Source organism: Neodiprion pinetum, chromosome 7 (assembly GCF_021155775.2).
Source record: "Neodiprion pinetum isolate iyNeoPine1 chromosome 7, iyNeoPine1.2, whole genome shotgun sequence".
NCBI classification, from domain to species: Eukaryota; Metazoa; Arthropoda; class Insecta; order Hymenoptera; family Diprionidae; genus Neodiprion; species Neodiprion pinetum.
The window spans coordinates 4,565,139-4,586,453 of record NC_060238.1 but is presented as its reverse complement, the minus strand read 5'-3'; the positions used below and the strand labels follow the sequence as shown (position 1 = coordinate 4,586,453).

At 35.5% G+C, this 21,315-nt stretch overlaps 1 protein-coding gene across 3 annotated transcripts in view; it reads left to right on the top strand.

The window, feature by feature from the left end:
- Positions 1-843: 843 nt before the first annotated feature.
- The window catches only part of LOC124223299 (probable G-protein coupled receptor No18), a 38,094-nt gene continuing 17,622 nt past the window's right edge, over positions 844-21,315 (top strand). Inside the window, exons 1-2 of one of the 3 annotated variants that reach the window (XM_069137834.1) lie at positions 844-1,044; positions 2,247-2,552. The gene's annotated coding sequence lies outside the window, so the exon portion shown is untranslated. Of the gene's footprint in view, positions 1,045-2,152; positions 2,553-21,315 lie in introns of those variants that run through there. The other 2 variants (XM_069137835.1, XM_046635121.2) reach the window with 2 other exon arrangements.

Here is a 21,315-nt window from a genome sequence, read left to right as displayed (position 1 = left end):
TGTAATTGTATAGTTATAAATTCGGAATAGGAAAGGAAGGAGCTCAAAATTGATTTAAAAGTTTTTTCTAATTCATTCAAACACAAAATTTACAGTTCAATCATTGTTGATTGTTAAAATTTCATGCTTGTATTATTGCAAGATTGTTTACACGTTCCATTCTTGTAAATGTTCAACGTGTAACGATCGATGTGATTTTCAGAAACAGAAGAAAGCTCGTGAGAATTTTGAGAAGTTGGTTAGTCAAAAATCGACACCTACTCAATTTCTGCAAAATCACCCCTTGACACGCATTAGTTCGGATGGTGGTTACACCCCGTTAAAGTGTTTAATGGCAGATAAAAAAAAAAAAAAAATAAATAATACCTGTCGCTTAGTTTTTAGTCTGCTATAACGTATTATAAAATAAATCGAATCTGAGATATCCCTTCCTTGTGATTGCGAAATTTCAAAAAAGCTTGAAAATAAAACCCACCCTAATTTACACGTGAACCGCGATGCGAGCAGCAGCGTCATCACAATCGCGCAGATATATTCGTATCGTACGCGTAAAACGCAAGGCGAATAATGCCAGCCGGTCCACCAGGGGGTTGTTTCTGTCTTTCTGGGGGATGTTCAGTCGGCGCGTGACTCTCGCCGCGAGAGGACGTCACCGTTCTAAATCGATTCTTACCACGATCGTAACGTCGTTTTTTTTTTTTGAAATCGAGGCCACGCACCGTTTTCAAATATTCAAATTCTCACCCTCGAAGCCGATCAAAATCCTCAAAATCAATTCTTCTTTTTTTTTTTTTTTCCTCGTATGTTTGCGCGCCTCTCCTTCCACTTTGCAAATTTAAAAAAGAACGATTATAACAGAAAATTCAGAGTAAACGAGAGGAAAAAAAAACATAAAAAAATCGAAAGAAAATCTTTTTGAAAAATCAACCCTCTCCCCCACCATGCATTTTTGAAAATACCTTAGGTTTTTTTTGGTAACCTATCTCGTATCGTTCTCTCGACCGTTGAAAGATGAAGAAAAAATTAACACGACAAATCGATGGGGTAAATTTATTTGCAATCGGGGGGTGAAATTTTGTAGGGCAGTGAATTTATGGTGTGATATACATACGTATACATATACATTAGGCTGATTCAAAAAAAATGGCTAATTTTTTTTTTTCAAAATCCTCACATAAAAACTTTCGAGAAGGTGTGAAAAGACGCCTGTAAAAAGCAGAGCCCTTAATATTATTATTAAGAGGTCGCGCATCGGGAATTTCTATTTCCCGTTTAAATAACACGGGAATAAATTTTTTTAAATTTTGCAATTTCGTATTTTTGCAACGGCTTATTGAATTAGCAAACCAAAGCACGTTGTTGTAGGAAATTTGACGCTCTACAAAAAAAGTCCTTACAAAGTTTTCGATAGTCACACTCCTTCCAAAGTTATTCGAGGTCAAAGTTGAACTTACAAAAAAATTCAATGTTTTTTTTTTTTCGATGATACTATGAATCTTTTCTCATTATTTTGTTATAAAGAGGATAGATTTCGGAACAATTACATTTTTAAATAGTCAAGTGCATCAGTTATGGATTCTCCATGATAACATGTTTATTATTTAACATCGCATTTTTGTAAGGTAACTTTATATTGACTTGATGGGAAAATTAATGATTGAAAAAGCCCAATTAGAGTAAGATATATTTATTAAATATATCTTTATAACAAAATAATGAGAAAAGATTCATAGCATCATCGAAAAAAAAAAAACATTGAATTTTTTTGTAAGTTCAACTTTGACCTCGAATAACTTTTGAAGGAGTGTGACTATCGAAAACTTTGTGAGGACTTTTTTTGTAGAGCGTCAAATTTCCTACAAAAATATGCTTTGGTCCGCTAATTCAATGAGCCGTTGCAAAAATACGAAATTGCAAAATTTAAAAAAATTTATTCCTGTGTTATTTAAACGGGAAATAGAAATTCCCGATGCGCGACCTCTTAATAATAATATTAAGGGCTCTGCTTTTTACAGGCGTCTTTTCACACCTTCTCGGAAGTTTTTATGTGAGGATTTTGAAAAAAAAAAATTAGCCGTTTTTTTTGAATCAGCCTAATATACATGTATATATATATATATATGTATATTTAACTAACCGTTCGTAAAAATATATCTTCATACTCGGCGTGTTTACCACATCGATTTCCACCACTGTTACTACAATTCACTACCGAGTTTGAAAAGGGCTGAAAACATTACTCGTAGATATAATGCACGATCCATCGTGGGGGTGACTGGAAGGAATTTATCGGGTAGAGTTTGGATCGCATTCCCGCATTCGGTGTGTACCGATAATAAAGACGGTATATATCACTGATACATAGAAGATGCTCCGAGGGTTCAGCAGATCGTAAGTAAATCACAGCTGCCAAGAGCAGCCGAAAAACACCCTCGGTTATTATCCCGCGCTTCGGCTCCGATCAAAATGTTTCTGCATGCAAGGGCGAAAGAGATAACGGCGAAAAAATCCTCGACAGACTTTCGGATCGCGGGACGACGTGAATAATTTTTGTAAGTATATTTGTATATATATATGTATATAATATACATATGAGGGTGAGCCAAAAAACTGATCTGTCGAAAAAAAAATTCTCCCGTTCGGAAAGATTTTTAGATCAATTTTAAAAGGTTTCACTGGCGATTTGAAATTTCTCATTTAAATAACGCGCAAAAAAAAATTATTTTTTTTCATTAAAAATGCTGTAACAATTGAAGCGTTTGCGATAAAAAAAAATTTCAAGGCATGCTCTTGTAGGGTATTAAGTTTTCTGAAAAAAAGATTACCGAGTTGATTTTCTAGATTGAAAAATTCGGGTACTTGCGGACCGTGAAAGTCGAAGAAAAGCAGAAATATGCAGTATTGCGTTAATACAAAATTATTTATGTTTGGTAGAAAAGTTTTTTACAATCCAAACTGAAACTTATTTCTCGATCTTTTTTAACTTTTCGTTTCTTGCCGTCTAAATATGTCGTGGGAAACTAATTTCGTTTCTCTACAATGTTATGGCAAAATTGGCAAAATTATTATTATAACGGTTTGGGTATTGTTCGTGTTATATAAAAATATGTGGCACAAGTTACTGTTTAGGGTAATTGTAACTTTTAATATAGTAAATTTTCTGGTTATTGCAGAATTAAATTTGTTTTCGCAGTTTAGTTTATTAAATTTTTTCTTAGCCAAATAAGTTCGTTGACAAATGAAATTCCTTGTTTACTTTTTCGTCGAAATTGGTAGATAATATGTAGGTATGGTGGCAATTTTTTTGACTCTTTTAATTCAAGAATTTAATGCACAAAATTTACAGGTGCTTAAGTGAGTTTCATTGTTACGTATAACTATTGGACAATCTGACGTAATTATACGTTAGTCTGAAGCCGGGCATAACTCTTCTGATTTATAAAATTTTCAAAATCGAATAACAGTTTACAATTACAAACGATCAATACGATCTTACGAAATATCTGATAAAAAGAAAGATCAAAAACGAATCCGATTATCGAAATACTTACAGGAAAATATCTTGACCGTGATTATAATGAAAAAAGAAAAAAAAAACAAGAACAACGAGGCGTAGCAAATTTTCCAGTTACAGGCATAAAACTGACTTTCATTTTGTACCCATAAACAATATCTACCGATTGTGGAAAAACTTGACAATAATTAAGTATCGAATAATAAAGAAAAGTAGATATTTCGCTCTCTCGATTTACACACGGACCTTAAATTACATCCAATAATTATTATTATCTTTATCGAAAAAAAGAAACGATAATTTACGAGGCCGGCGGGCATTTGACTTACAAATATTGCAAATAACGACCGGGGATCGTAATATCTCATTCCGTTATATCGGGTTTTAAGCTCCCCCAAGTTACACTTTCGAAACCCTGACAACGCTTTTTGCTTCTCGTATAATAAACGACAAATGACAGTACGTTTCTATTGAACTGAAGCTTGCTCGACCGAAATTTTGGAGTCATTTTCTACGCAGATTTTTCAACCGTGCACTGAGAAAAAAAAAAAAAAGAAACGTCCTCGAAACGTGTGAAAAAAAGAAAATTACACAACATTCAAAGGCGCGTAATTTATTACGGAATATATTGCAGTTACTTAAAAATTAAACTGTAAATAACAGTTACAGAACTAACATTATATGTAAATTTGAATGATACTTGATGATCTTTTATTAAATATCTCTATTTTTTTTTTTTTTTACCGCAGGACAGAAAAGGAAAATTTTTTTGCTTACTCGGTCAATCGATTGTCATACGATGCGTAATAAATAAATTCATTAGAATGAAATTTGAGGTTGATTCGCCTCCGTATCGAAAATCGTATTACCAAAAGTATTTGGGATCAAGCATTCAGCCATAAAAGCTTACTACCCTCAATTTTTACATATATTTCGAGAAAATCCCATTTACGTTTTATAAAGAAGTGGATTCTCATATACGATTCAAGTATGATTGTCGGGCATCGTCCCCCGCAATATTCTCTGACTCTCTCATACATGATTTCATTTGGTAGGAAAAGTCGTGAAACGTATTTCCGTATATTATAAAATATCATCATTATACAGTCGGTGCGAAAATTTTGATTGTCGCTGTAAAAAAAAAAAAAAAAAACAAAAAAAATACCGCCGTATTCGTAATACCGTTTACCCAAATCCTTTACACAACAGTTTTTTACAATATTATAATATAAAATTTAGAATATTTTAAAACTTGTATACGAACATACTGCTAAATATTTCAATTATACAGAAGCTCGACTGGAATTTCAAATTTTTGTGAAAATTAGTATGATACTTAATTCGTATTCACATTTTTCCGTCTGTTGATGGATTTTTTTTTTATTTATTTATTTATTCTTTTTTTCTGTTTCATCGACGTTTCACGGATCATTTTTTTCATCCGTGAAATAAGATATTTTTCAAACGATTGAACTTTTACAGTAGTGAATGTATAGCGGAAAGCGTTTTAATACGATGAAAATTGAAGACGGTGATGCATCTCTGATATTGTAATAATGTTGTAGGCGAAATGGGTAAACTTTGCGCCCCATAACTTTGATAAATGAAGACACAGGAAACACCTTGGGACCTTGGCGCGATAAAGGATCGCGAATTTGACGTTATATCAATTTAGCGGTAACTGGCTGGTTTGTTTTCATAGAAAGTTGCACGCGCTTGGTTCTAGGATTACAGAAATCGAGAGGCAAGTTTCTACATTCCGAACTACTTAATTGAACTTTCAGATCGTACATAAATTCTTTTTCTTTTTTGCCATTTTTACTTTCCTTTCTTTTAGCAAAGAACGAAAAACGGCTGCAACGAGTCGGAAGTTCAGATTAGATTCTTCGATAAAAAGAGAAACTTCCTTATCACCGAGAGAAATTTCTTACAGTTATAGTGTTCCGAAACATTGTGATTTTCCCCATCACGAGCGGAAAAATAAAGTTCTTTGTAGAAAATGAAAATTTGCGTCAGTCTTTATAAACGTATTCAGATAATCTAAAAGCGTTTTTTACTGTTCTTTTTTTACAACTGTATCTCAACTATTGCGTATAAAAAAAAAAATCAATTTTCAAGCATTATTTCGTTGCTTAAAAAATTCAGTGAACCGAAAGAAAAATATGTTACGTAGCAATTATGATTGAAAGAAATACAATTTTGACAACTATAAATATGATTACAACAATTTCCGAACTTTTATTTCAATCGTCTTAATAGAATTCTAGTTTCTTTTAACTTTCTACCTTCGTGTCATATCAAATTTTCTCTTCTCCCAAATTTTGGTCCCATGAAAATTTATTCATGTTGTTTAGGTTGTAGATTATACCTCATACAGAGAGAGAGAGAGAGAGAGAGAGAGATGTGAATACAATAGAATTGAATTGATTCGCCAAGAGGCAAGGGTCCCTGGTGGCCAGAGATGCGGAGTCGGATTCAGATTGATTCGTTGTATTATATTCTTGAATACATACAAGTCCTGAAAGCATACGTGCACAGTTGCATAGATATGTGAAAGATAAATGTGGAATTCTGAATTAAAAAATAATAAAACTGTAGGTATCGACGAATATTAAGTAGTAAATATTTGGATATTTATCCACTGTAGAAAACAATTGTTTAAGAAATGTGTGAAACAATCTTGAACAATATTGAAAGAGTTTTATCAATGAAGAAAAATTTTTTATTTCGATCTCACACTGAGAAAAAATTTCATTTGTTACAGCAAAGATTGTGGTAAAAAAATGTAAATAGTTAAGGACTGAGCGGTAACCGGAACTAAAAATTTCTCTCGGTGCAATTTTTCTTTTTTTTGTCACACTGGAAAGAAAGATTTATTAGAAATTTTTTTCCACCTGAATTAAGAAATTGACAATCATTTATTAAGATTCTTTTAAAACGTTGTCCGTTGAAAATATGTACAAAAGTGTTTAAACCTCGTGAGAAAGTAAAGAACGAATCAGACTTGATTCACTTTTTCAAACACTTTCGCGTCGAGATATCAGATAAAGTTTTACCTCCACGAGACAATTTTTGAATACCAATGAAACTCGCTTCGCTTTATCTACACCGACGCAACACGATTCCTTAATTGTTTCTCGATGCTGTAATTCAGCCCGAAGTGTGGCTGATTTTCTTTGTGGATATCCCGAGGGAGGTAAAAATAGAAATTAATTGGAAGATAGTGACAGAGGAAAGGCGTATCACGATACTTGGAAATTAAGTTAACCGAAGCGCGTGAGAAAACTACGAATCTCGATAGATTAGCTTCTCGGCTCCTCCTTTTTTCCATCGATGATAAATACGCGACGAGCATCCATAAAATGATATTTCAAATTTCAATTAGCGTTAAAGAAAAATTAAATTCAAGACCGTTACGCTGCTTTCTGGAATCGTTTGAAACTCCGTAGTAATCAAGCTGATTCGATGCCCTTTTATTATACCATTATTGAATCGATTTGATTAAACGTTAAAAATCTGTACAGTTGTCAGTAATAATTAATCACTGTTTAAAGTTTATATAGTCTTCGATGTATTTGAGTGTATAGTTTAAAACGGGTCACTCTGTATATTTGCCTCGATTTGAAAATATCGCAGATAATTTTCTGCCCTAAAAAATTACAAAACCTTCACTTAAAATAAGCTAATCTAATTTCGCAATATATACGAGTAGGTATCTATATATCCACGTATGCGTTATATATATATATATGTTTTTTTCCCACCACTCGATAATCGCGTTCGAGGGTTTTAATTACCCCCCCCCATATACGTTGGGCAAAAAGTAAAAATTTTTGTTTTTTTTTTAGTAATTTATTTTTCTTTTCAAACGATTTTCTCTGTATCCACGCGCTGCAAGCTCGACTTATTTAAGTTATACCAGTTAGAAAAATGTGCGCGTTGGCTACTTGGGGAAAATAAATTCAATTAATGCTACCTGTGTGTGTGAAATTCTTTTCGCTCTCAAGCCACAAGGCGTACAAGTTTCAGCCGCGTGCGGAAGGATTTAAAAAAAGGCCGTATATTTTTTTTTTTTTAGCTCTTCCTGTTTTTTTTTTTTTTACCTGAAACAGTCTGTAGATATGTACATTATACACGCAATATATATGTATTACATGCATATACATTTATGCTAATCACATTCTTTTTATCGATAGCTTGATACTGCGAAACTTTTTTGTAGCTTTTTCAATATTTTTTTTTTTTTTCATTATTTTTCAAATTCTCTTCGCTTCTTACACTCGCTCCGTCTAGGGAAAATGTAATACAGTTTTTAACGATAATCTAGCACCACTCTCGCAAGTATTAATTTTCTTCACCTCCTCGCGCTCTTAATTCTCTCTCTCTCTCTCTCTCTCTATGCCATGCCGTGCATGAATGCGCGCCTGCTTGATGTGTAAGCTCTTTGCCATCTCAGAATCGTTGGAAAAAAAAAAAAAAGAAATTTTAGTAGCTAACCTAAACCAACCCTTTGAGTCACACAGAGTTATTGTGCGCCGAGTCTGATTTTATAACAAGATAATATTCCAGGGTTTTTTTTTTTTGGGACGCTTATTACGAATCTTAAATTGGATTTTGAAAATTTAAGATGGTGGAGTCAATATGGCGGACAAAAATTTCTAATTTGATCGAATACGGTCTACAACTTCTATGCAAGGGATTTCAGGGCCGCTGATTGGATTCACGATACCAAATTTTTTAAATCTGATTGCAGATTCGTAATCAGCGATCCCAAAAATTTCTGGACAGACTTTTTTCTCCGGATTCGATGGAATTTGAAATTTTTGTCCGCCATATCGGATCTGCCACCTTGAATTTTTTTATATTCGATATCAGATGCGCAATCAGCGATCCCAAAAAATTTATAATTCATGTAAAACATGTATATAACTTTCTCGAAAATGAAATATTCCTTGAAATTTCACAATTTTTTTCAATCAACTTGTTTCTAACAATAATAATGTACATTATATCGCAATAATGACTCTCGAATATTGAAAACGCATTAGTATACTGTCAGAAATAGGAAAAATCCGCAAAGAAACATGTTGAAAAGTTTTCTAAATACACAAAAAAATTGATATAAAGTTCTAGTAGCTTGAAGATGAGTTCGTTTAAATACATCGTCTGGTGTTGAAAGCTAAACAAAAAAAAAAAAAAAAAACTCATACTTGGCAATTTTCTGTTGTTATTGTCTATAAACATCGACAAAATTCTTTTCTCAGATTAGTCCAATCGTTTGTTTCTAAAAATTCATCTTCTATATTCGTGACGTACGAATTTCGCGACGATGAATCGTTATTTATTTTTATTTTTTGTTTCGTATTCAGTTCCTGCAGACGGAAAAAGAGAAACAAAAAAAAAAATACGGTCAGCTTTTTTATATCCTCATCCGAGTGGAAGATTTGCAATCTGAAATCCGTACGTGAAATATTGTACAAACCGGAGAGATATGTATCGTAATTACCCATATTTCTCATTTTTCCCGTTTCACTGTGTCCTCATTTTACTCCTTTTTTTTTTTGGTCCTGCGCCACTTGAATGCAAACGCACAGAGAGATAGATAGAAAGAAAGAAAGAAAGAAATTAAACCTGCATTAGCATAGTTTGCGATAAAACTTCGATTCAAACGGGTCGTCGAAGATAAAAGTGAGAAAAAAAAAAAAAAAAAATAGAAATTCCAATCGAACTATTCTTATCTTTAATTTCTTTCAGATTAATCCAAATTCGATGATTATATTTATCATATAATTTGTATCTGTTCCTATAATTTTTATAAAAAATTTCCATTCGAAAATATCGTTACGTGTTTTTTGAATTTGAAATATTAATAAACATCTCCGAAATCCCAAAATAATCGCAGCATCGAGCGTCAGTTATCTCTCTCACCCATTATTTTTACAACATGCAATCGTAAAGCAGGAGCTTAAGTTCTTTATGGCTCCCTTATCCTTGCAGAAGCAATGTGTTCAGTAATATTGTAGACGTTACGTGTATTATGGGGCGTATGGAAGACCGTCGGAACACTCGTCCGTGCATATGTATAAAAATGTGATGGAAACGTAGCCGAAAACAAGCAACTCGGAATAAAGGTTCAAGCCAGAATGATTCGAACCCGAAACGAAAATCTTCATAGCAGCTGGTATACGAAAATTTTTGCACAAATGAAAAATGAGAATTGTTCAGTACAACAAAACAAAAACACACACACACAATTTTTCCCTGAAATTATTCGTAAAAAAAAATGTTGAAGTTTTCTCTGGAATTTAAAATTTTATTTATCTTATATATATATATTTTTTTTTATTCTTTTTTTTAATCTACGATCAACCAAAAATTCTTGAAAGAAATCTGAGCAATTTAATGAACAAGTTATGTATAGAAAGAATTTGGGAGTATTTCTGAAAAATTTCACTGAGTTCTGGAAATTTGGAATTATTAGGATATACGTGAAAATTGCAGAAGACGTAAATAATTGAGAGAAATATATTCACCGGGGTTGTCTGCGTTATTTATTTATGTATTCTGGTAGCTTTATTCCGGTGGTTCATAAGCCCGAATCTCGAGTTTCTCTGACTCTTTTTTGCAAAAGGGATCTTCTTTTTCCATATGTAGTAAAAATGAAACGAGGTAGGTTACATTATAATATACCTCGTGTAAAAAAAAAAATTTCAAAGAGGTTGCTTGGTTGGAAGTCAATGCATTTTGTTCATTTTATCACGATACAGTCGTACGTTTTTTCAGCTATCAAGTTTATATATTCGAAGGATGTGAAAAAATTTCTTTAAAAATATGAAAGCAGAAAATACTGAAGTCATACGTAAAAGTTGACGATATCGCTCTGATTTGTTTCGAATCATTTGAACACAAAAAAAAAAAAAAAAAATGTTGAGCATAGATATTTAATTTCATATTTTATGTAAAAAATAATTTCACAACTTGCGAATAAAGACATTTGATAACACAATGAACAACCGTGAGAATATAACCATTTGGGGTGAACAATAATTTGCAATTTGACCCGTAATCCCCTGGGTTTTCACCATGTGCAGTGTTTCGACAGTATAATTGAACCGATTTCATTGCGTGCTCACGTAATCTCGTCCACGTGTTTCATTATCCATTGTGTGACTCTCGACGGCTTTCCCTTCGCGTGAATCATTCAAAACGTTGTTTTTTCTTTTCTTTTTTTTTCTTTTTTCTTTCCCTCAAGTATATTCCACTCTTATTCCCACCTGATTGTAAAGAATACGAATATTATTTATTTCCAAGCATTCAAGTAAAGCACGTGATAATACCATGATAATGTTACGTATAACGTGGAAGGTAATTTTTTCGCTTTCGTAAATTCCTTTTCGCAAATAACGCAGTATGTTTAGTTGCCTGCTGCTAAGGGGACCAAATATCGGTAAAACAGACGTACCGAATTATCGGCAAGTAGCTCTTTTAAAGTTCACGCGAGTCATATTGAACTACTCGTGTTGCCAGGTTGTGTGAATTTGGTCAAGCAGTTATTTCATTTTTTTGTAAACTATGCTGAAGCGTTCAGTGATTTCATTCCGGAGTCACGATAAAGTTTTCGTACGACTTGACTTGACCCAAGTGATCCTGACTCGGTAGTTCTGTTTTACCGATATTTATTCCCCTCAGAAATAGGCAACCCAACATACCGCGGTGTTTACTTGGAAACACCCTGTAGAGCGAATAAATTTCGTTTCGAAACTAATAACTTTTCGACCCGAAAATACCACCGAGTGAAAAGTTTACGGAAGTCGGGAAAATCCGTCCCTTCGAACGATAAATACATGATACTTTCATTCTTTTATATTCCTTCGACACGGGGAGGATTAACTCATTCTTCTTGAGATCAATATCGTAGCTGTGAAAAGGCATTGAAAGTCTGTATATATTGAGTCTCATATATCAGTCTGCCAGTAAGGCGAGAGAGAAATAGAAACAGATAGAGATAAAGAGAAAGAAAAAAGAAAATAAATGAATAAATAAACCGAACGACGCTTGAAGCACAAAAATAAAAATTATCTCCTCGTCGTGACGATGGTATAAATTTTGGAAATTCACATGTGTGAGTAATAATAATCGAGTGGAGTGTTCTTGCATCCTATCTCTAAATCCCAACGGAGTTGTCGCGGCTACGCAAACAAAGAAAACAAAGCGTGTTGTGTAGAACGAGTCTGAGGAGAGGGAGAGAGAGAGAGAGAAAGAGAGAGAGAGCTGTTTGTTGTTGGTTCATTTGTAGAAAACATGGGGAGGGGAATTAGGTGTGAAAAAGTCCTTTCCACGTCTCATTAACAGGAATGCGAAATTGTTGCGAGTCGGTTGGAAAGCGCAGAATATTCGGAGTTTCGTGTTATCTCGTATCCAATTCGTCGTCTGCCTCGGCTACGGAGAGAAAGAATCGAGCGGAATTTTGGAGGGGGGAGAAGGAGGGCTTTTGCCACTTGACAATATAACAGATCTGATGCTGTCAGGCCAAACCACCGGCAGGAAAATGGTGAAAACAGCATTTTCACCCTCAATTAGAAAACGAGTCTCCTTCTTCGCTCAGACGTGAATTACAATACTTATATATATATATATATATACATTATATGTTTCAGTTTCATATATATATATATATATATACATATATATATTATGTACAATTTTATTCTCCAAAGCTCTGTTCGGTTTAACAAGATTTGACTTTTCTCATTCATACTGCTTAAAAGACATTCATCATCTCATGAAATTAAAACCGAATCAGCTGAATATCGTGATTTCGGTGGAAATTTATTATATCCTTATTCGTAAAGAAGCTGCTTCGACTTATACCACGAGGAATCATCTATCTGGGAAATAAAAAGATACCACGAAATAGTAAGCGTCATATCAGATCACGCCAAATTTGGTTTCTGATCAGATTTCTAATATATATCTAATACGACGATAATAACTCTTATCGTAGCTACAATATGTGATACGTCAACCCTTCCGCTTCAAACCGGGGTCAAAATAAGCTCACACCATCTGAGATCTAAAATAATCTGATTTTATTCAAGATACGCAATGAAATATTGTGAAAAATCGAAATTTGAACCCTTTCCGTTCGTTTGCTTATTTAATGTGGAAAGAAAAAGGGCGAGTTTACTCGGTCGGTAAGGGTAGGAGTACTAAAAAACCTTAACCCGAAAATACCTTCAATAGAATGAAATGAGTATTTATCACAGAGGACGGGACTCGAAAGAATGAGCGATTCATTCGAGTCTGAAAACAATCATTTCACGTGAGAGATTTGTTCGAGTGAATATCGAATCGTCGATAATTCAACAGCCGGGCGTCTATATATACAAGTACAGAAATTTTGCGGCGGTATTAATTCGGGGTTCGCGTGAACTTCGCACGGTTAACTACAGGTCGTAACAGATCGTACAGAGCCAAATGAGCTTTGGCGGTAGGGTAACAAATACGGGTTCAGCTCCAGAGCCTCGTAACAACGTCGGAGTTTCCCCGAATCCGAGATAAGCGGTTATACGATCGGGCTGCATGTATAAAAAAAATCCGTTGAGCCTCGTATTTGCCGATGTTACGAGTACGTGGGCTGCAGGATACATAGACGTAATTTGTACTCGACCATGATACCGTATATCTCCATACCGGGAGAATCTCGTGAAACTTGAAAATCAAACGCGCATGCGCGAGTTTTATCGGCTCTTCGTTTCAGGCTAGCCAACCCGAGTTTTCAGCTGTCAAACTGTTTCTGCCGGCGATGCAGTTGATACAAATTTTCGAGGTTAGAATCTCAAATAATTGAGGTAGCGACTCGGAAAGGTTTGGGAAGCGTTTGTTGTCGGGTCGGAAAGTTGATTCTTCAAAGAACGGTTGGAATTCAATGCTTATGCTCTTTGAAAATTAAAACGTACACATTTTTCGTACGTTGGCCGGCCTGCATCGCGGACAAGAATATCGCTGCGTGAAGGTTTTGCCGACCAATAAGATTTAATTATTTGACGCATGCGCGGTTGATTTTCAAGTTTCCAGAGATTTTCCCGGTATAGGCGTACGGGTGTTACACCTACACATATAGCCGGAATCTTTTTTGCCGAACCAATTCGAAACGGTATAATATAGGTTAAAAAAAAAAAAAAAAAATACTATACCTCCAATAAATATAAAGGAGACTGCCATTTCCGAGAGTGACTATTTGTTTAGATAAAATTTGTTGACTCAAGACACGTCGGGCAGCTTCTCAGACGCTGCCTGTGCCAGCCCCCTTTTAAAAGAGAAACACCTATTTCTTAGGCTTCAAACTCAACGTCTCGCGCATACCAAGAGGTTATGCTTCCAACTTCGATGGTTCGCCATCTGGACCTTTGTATATTCATCGTACGCACAAGGCTTACAGTTATTGTTCTTGAGGTGTAGATACTGACCGTGTTTTCTCGAAATGTATAGGAAAAGTTTACGTAATCAGAGTTTGAGCAGAGGGTTAACTGCGAACACGGGGATAACCTCCATGCAGCTGATTCTGATCAAATATTGAGAAATTATGTTTGCGAAAGAGAAGTGACTTTAACCTGATTTTATTTGATTCTCAGGTTGTGTTGTCCTTCATTTCGCATTTGGACCGTGGGAACTCCAAAGAATTTCCGATACGATATAGAGTCAACAGTGATGAACTGGTACTGCTTTTGGAGCTATTTCAACCATGCCAACTTCTTTGTAATCACAAGTTTGAGAGTCGGTCCAAGAAAATGTCACACTTGATGTATCGGATTATCAATCATCTCGCAAATACAAGACTGGATCAATGTATAGCCATTACATCGTTAAGGATCAGTCGCGTTGATAATCCGAGGCTATAAGAACATTATTGAACATTGCTACGAGGTGGGATTTTCTTTGCCTGCAGCTGGCTAACATCCGACGTATCAATCGGAGCTTTTTACCCGTATCCAGTCGGGCGGGAAGGAGTTCTCAGGGGTCGCGGGAATAGCCAACCATAAGAAGGGATGATGGACCGTTTGGCGTTATTCGAAGGCGAAGAAAGCGATTTTTCTATTCGGCTTAAACGCGTCGGGGGAAAAGAGTCCTTACTTCTGCACTCGCTAATAATCGTGCCCAATTAAGGGTGGTGGTACAGCTTGGCGGTCCAAAATCATGCCTATTTGTAGGAGTGTTTTTTTTTTTTTTTTTTTTTTTTCTAACGAATACACTTGGAACAATTTGCGTTTCAAGAATGTTTTGAAATTTTTTCATTGAAATTAATAAGAAAATGGTTCCTCGGTCAATTTTTATCCGATCTACTTGAAATTTTGACACAATATTTAAAACTTGTTTATCGATTCCAGCTCGGGCACTGAGAGAAATTTTTTGTTTAATTAGCAATGCTGCTGGATAATTTATAATTTAGTTTTTTGCGTTATAATTTAGTGCGGAAATTGCGAACGTATCTTTCAAATTGCAGTGCTAACAATATTGAAACACAGGCTTATACGATGCAGCTGTTAATGCTTCCGTTCAAAATGACTGATCAAAGTGTGGTTTTACATCCATTCATACCCGGGTCCTCGGGTGAAACATTCCTACCGAACCCTGCGGTTGCAATAACGAAGGGAAACCGGCAGCCTCGAGAGAACAAGTAGCAAATACCGACGCACCCATGTTAGGACCTCCAATTTCACATATTAAAATCGCTCAGTACTCGAGCCGAGTTGCCCGAAACGGATCGAATTTCAGCTTGAGATCCGGGCAACAAGGCTGCTTCCAAAAGTTTCGAAATTGGACCGTTCTAATTTGATTCTGAATCCTTTCGATCCTTGGCCTGATGAGGTCCAAACTCGTTACATTGGATTCTCCTCTTTTTTGCATTAAGAATGAATGAGATGTAACGTCTGAATCAAGAGTTGGGATATTAAGAAAAAATTGGGTAAAAGAAATCTCGAGCAGTCAAGAGTCGAAATTTAGCGCCTACTTTAATCTACGGCTTTAAGATAGTTGAGTGAATTCTACTTCCATGCAATATTAGACCCCAAGTTTGACGCTAAAAACGTCGAAAATTTCCATATTCACCGAATTTAGGCTCAAAGTAGGGTCTGTTTAGAACCTCCTATAATCCTGCAGAGGTAGTGCTGTTCAATGTAATTATAAGTTTTTGAACTTTGCATTCATATTAACTTGAAGCTACTCTCGTTAAAAGGTTTTTTTTTATTCGTAAGAACGTTGAATAGATACAGTCGAACTGCTTTGCTTGATTTTCAAATGTTATTGAAAATTGTCAAAATTCTGTCTAAATGGTTCTTGGATTATTCAGTGTGAACACTCGAATGTTGCTGTAATAATACATCTATAGAGGAGGATACAATAAATTGAATAGCGTCAAAACAAGTTCAATCGTTTACTGAAAACTTTGAACTAGAGTTTGGTACTTGAATTTTCAGGAGTTGGAGGTTCGAATCAAGGTTTGTTCTTAAATTTTTGAGAGTTAAAGGGTCCTTGTTCCTTTTTCGTGGTGATGGAAAGTATCGCGTGTTTTGAGCACAGTACAAAAGGTGTTCGTAAATAATTATATTTGTGCATTATAACCATACTATGACGTACAATTCCACGAATGTTCCTCAGACATTTCGCAGGGATCTGAGAAATGAGCAAAATGAGTTTCCGGTAACAGCTAGATAACTAATTTTCATTTTCTACCTAGAACTGTATTTTTCGATGGTGGTAAAAAAATAAAAATAGTTAAGGACTGAGCGTTAACCGGAATTAAAAATTTCTCTCAGTGCAGAGTTTAATAATTTTGATCGTTATGATTGCAAAACCCTTTCCTCAAATTATCGATAGCTTGATAGAGACGTCGCGTCGTTTTATTTCTCTTCACAACTATCGGCCCAAATTTAGCATTTCTGGATATTTTTGAAACGTTTTTTTCTTAGCAGGCTCATTTATCTTTAAAACCGATCGTCGCATATCTCGCGAATAAAAAAGTGACGTACCGAAAAAAAGTTTTTCTGCGCAGGAATTACGTATATATTGCAAATCTTTCGAGGCTGTGGAAATGGAAGTTTTACCTCGCCTCCAAGTTTTTTTCTTCCATTCGAGCCGCAGTCTAATCGTAAGACTCGACTTCTGTCGGGCATGATGCTTTTACCTCGATCTCTGTGCAGTTTTGCCAACTCTCCTCGAACAACTCGAAATAGGTCTGCGGTTCTCGGCAAGGGTGTCGGTTATGTGGCGGTTCGCAGATCTTTCTCCGTCTCTTGCTAAAGAACGCACGTCGAACCCTTTCCCAAGTTTCGTGTAAAGCCTAATTTCCGGCGGTCTTTTTTTTGCGGGCAATTCAGGCAGCTTCAACTTCTCGAATCCCTTTGAACAAGGATTGACGAATCGAAATAAGCTGCTCAGGACACGTCGATTATCTTATTCCGCAGTCCGAAGTTGGGGTCGAAATTTCAGATCATCGATTCGAAATTTGATACATGCGACATAACTGTTCTCTAGATTTAAGAAACGATTTGAAAAACTTCCGACGAATTTCAACTGTGGAATCTTGAACACAGTTGTATTTTATAACGACTTTCAGGAGATCGCGTAATTGGACCGTTTCTTGAACGGCAAAAATGGTATCGTATTCTCCTCAGACAAATAACAAAATCTCGACTGGGGCTCAAAGTTTCTCGAATGTAGTTATTGAGATCCTTGATGAAAAGTTGAGAGTTTTCACGTGGGCGTTTATTCATGGGTCGGTAAATCTGGCGAACTGGATGGAAGGTATAAATTACGAAAGAGCCGGTTCAGCGGAAAATGTATCTCTCGAAAATTTCTTCGGTCCCTCAACGCAATCGTATTTTTGTAGAATTTCACACGATAAAAAGGGTTTGAATGAATGAATCAAAAATCTTCAATTCAGGCAATTTTATGGATTAAATCGTGATACGCGGAGAAGGTTATAAATTTTTTTTTACCGAGAATTTTATCGCGACAGTTCGATCAATTACAACGCGTTGAATTTTCCTTTTTCAACTAGATTCGGTTATGCTTGTTTTTTCGCGAGAACAGCTTTCTGAAAAATTGTTCGGCGATCGTTTTCCTAACGGATGGCGATCCACGCTCTTACCACACTCAACTGACGATGGGCAATTTATCATTTCCGCGTACATATATTATTATACGACATCGGAATGAAAACGACGCTGTGGAATGTGTACAACAACAGTGATTAATTGAGGAAATACGAACGTATTGCGTGATTACCTTCCGAAACCGAAATTGTCATAATTTCAACTCACCGCGAAACGTTTGACTTCGGTTTATCAATCTTCGATGAGAAGATACGCGTATCCCTGAAATTTAGATTTTTAAATTATCTACATCAAAACCGAACGAGATGTGAACTCGGATGTGAAGAATGTCCGACAAGTCGTACACTCTGAAAGAAATCGACAATTTCATCAAACATTTCTTACACCGAAAAACCGAAAATTATTTTTCAACGCGTTTTGATTAAGGGGTCAATCGCTGTGTAAAAGTGGCGAACACCGACTACGATTACATGGAGGATTACAAGGATTACAAGCATTACCAATCACTGCAAGGATTACACGTAGATAAACTGGATTGCAAAGATATTGCCGGGATTTCGAAGAGATTACAAGAATCACAAAAATTCTAAAGACAGCAAAGATTACAAATATTACCGAGAAGACCGCAAGGATTACACAAAGATTTCAGAGACAGCAAAGATTACTAAAATTATCAAAAAGATTGCAAGGATTATACGAAGATGACACGAATTGTAAAGGAATTACAAGAATTTAAAAAATTCCAGATACAGCAAAGATTATAAATATTACCAAAAAGATCGCAAGGATTGCACTAAGATCACACGGATTCTAAAGAGATTAAAAGAATTACAAAGATTTCAGAGACAGTGAAGATTACAAAAATTGCTTAAAAAGATTGCAAGGATTACACGAATTGTAAAGAGATTACAATAATTACAAAAATTCCAGACACGGCAAAGATTATAAATATTACCAAAAAGATCGCAAGGATTACACCAAGATCACACGGATTGTAAAAAGATTACAAGAATTACAAAGGTTTCAGAGACAGAAAAGATTACCAAAAGACTGCAAGGATTGTACGAAGATTCACGGATTGCCAAGAGATTACAAGTGATTACAAATATTACAATGATTTCAAGGATTGTGAAGATAACACGACGGATACAAAGAGAGTTGTAAGGTGACGAACGATTACGAGGGATTACAAGCGGTTACAAAAATTACACGAAGCATCTGCATCAGATTACAAGAACGATTACGCCGTTGGTCCTGATGTTACGCTGAAATTATTGTAATATCCTGATATCTTTGAGGTCTGTCGTGTGGATAAAATTGAACACGTGTTTGTCATATTTCGAAACGATACGGCAAACGGATGGTAAAAATTGGCCATCTCACTCCTGCAGCCGTGTTTGGCAATCCGGTATTATTGCCCGAGGCAAGTCACGAAAGCTCTGCGGGATTCGTTTGAGGAAGAATCGAGCGGCGAGGTGGAAATTTAAATTCGACGATTAGTCGTCGTAAAATGTGCCCGAAACGAGGACGGTAGTTTAAAGCATTAAATCCGGGTATCAAATTTCATTGGTAAGCCATAAGCGACAGGCGTGAAATCAAATTTAGCACAGAAATATCCCTGTTGGGGGTTTTGTCTTTTTTCTTGAAGGGTAAATTTTTTAACTTCCTTTCGAACTTGTGTAATGTGCTTCTGAAGTGCGTCGTTACAAATTTCCGGTTATATAGTCGACCTCATTTCTTTGTAAATGTATGGGACGTAGTACAGTCAGGTTCAAAAATTGTTTAAACGAAAATGTGGCAAAGCGATTTGGTTCCAAACGCGTCACTGAAACTAATTTATTAACACTTATAACTAAAAATGTCTCTTTACGATAACGGTACAAAATTTTGGAACCTGAAATTTAACTTGAAACATTCTCGTTACGTTGAAAAAATTTGAAAATTCATATTATTCTACCATTTTTTTTTCATCATAGAAATATAATTATGCTAATATTTTTTTTTACCGAAAAATGTATATTCCTTGTTTCATTCTAGCGAGAAATAGCTGATTTTATTCGTCAAAATTGTTTTTTTTTTTTTTTTCAATCACAAGTTTAACATCTGTAAATTATTAAGACTGCATCCGTCGTTTTTTTTTTTTTTTTTTTTGCTGATTTCGTAATTGAATTTTTCGCAAATCGTCCGTGAGTTTTAGGTGTTAGATAGCAATAATTTGCATTCGCTTCTTGCTGATTCATCGCGACTTTATCGTCCGTAAATTATGACGCTTTTATGCGTACCGGATTTTCTTCTTTCTCATCCGACAAGCTGAGGGAAAAATCTGTCTGATTTTCAAACGATTTGTAGTACAGAAATAAATTCATGAGTCAAACGAGATGTATTTTTCGCTTATAAAATCGTACAAACTGCATGAATTTTTTCAGTGAAATCAAATTTTTGCAGTGTCTTCGTTGATAAAAACTGTTTTGCACTCGAGATTCGGTGTTTTAAACGTTTATGGTTCGTCACAGTGACTTTTAAAATTTCAAAATTACAACTCGGATAATTTCCTCTTGGGTTTCGAAAAATCAAGTTACGATAGAGCGAAGTAAAAAATCAGAATAACCATGATTCCGAACGTAAACATATCGAAAATCGAAAACAAAGAAAGCTCAAAGTGGCGACGTTTCACCGAACCAGAAATCCACAGAGCTGAAAATCTTCGATCATTCAGAATTTCCATGTTTCAGATGTTGAAATTTTCTCATTTTCGCCCTTTCGGAGCTTTGAGCTTCGGGATTCGGAACACTCGAAACGTTGATGTTTCGTGAGAGTAGAATTTTTTTTACCCTAACTTTAGCCATCAAAAAATTCGTAATCACCCGCTTTCGAAACTTTTCGAATTCGGAATTTCAACCCCTCAACCTGTGATCCTCGAATTCTCTGTGAACGGCATCAATTCCACAGAATTTTCGGTGCTCGCGAAAGCGTCAAAAGAACGAAACTTTTATGTGTTTTTTTTTCGAAAATAAAAACTTCAACGTCAAAATCTAGCCGTGTACAATTCGCGCTGCATGAATTGTACGTACACTGAGGGAAATTTTTATTTCCGGTTACCGCTTAGTCCTTGACTATTATCATTTTTTACCAAGATCGAAAAATATTGTTCTAGGTAGAAAATGAAAATTAGTTTTCTAGCCGTTACCGGAAAATCTAGTATCCGTTACTGTTCTTTCTCATTACGATCACTGTTGCTAGATTTTCTCGCAACCGTTGCGAAAATTTAACGCTCGCGCGAGAATAAATTGACGTTAAAGCCTTGTTTAACTAAAAAATCAGAGCGAACCTCAGAAACTGATTTTGCGTTGCAATGACCAAAAAATGATCGACGATAGCGCAAAATGTTTACGCGTGCCTAGTTTTTCGTAATTCCAACAATATTCAAACAGTTTTTTTTTCACCCAATTTTTCTCGTTACTATCGCAAATGAAATTCTTCTCAGCGTACACGTACAGAACAGGATTGCATCGCACAATCCTCGGATTACTCGCAGCTCCGAGTTACACTCTTTTCACCGCACGACGATGTAGAGCAGCATTACAATCACCCTCGTCCCCCTTGATGCATCTAAAGGGAATGGTAGCAGCAGACAACGAGGTAGACAGGCGTGTCATCCCCCAGAGGATTATTCCGACTGGATATCAT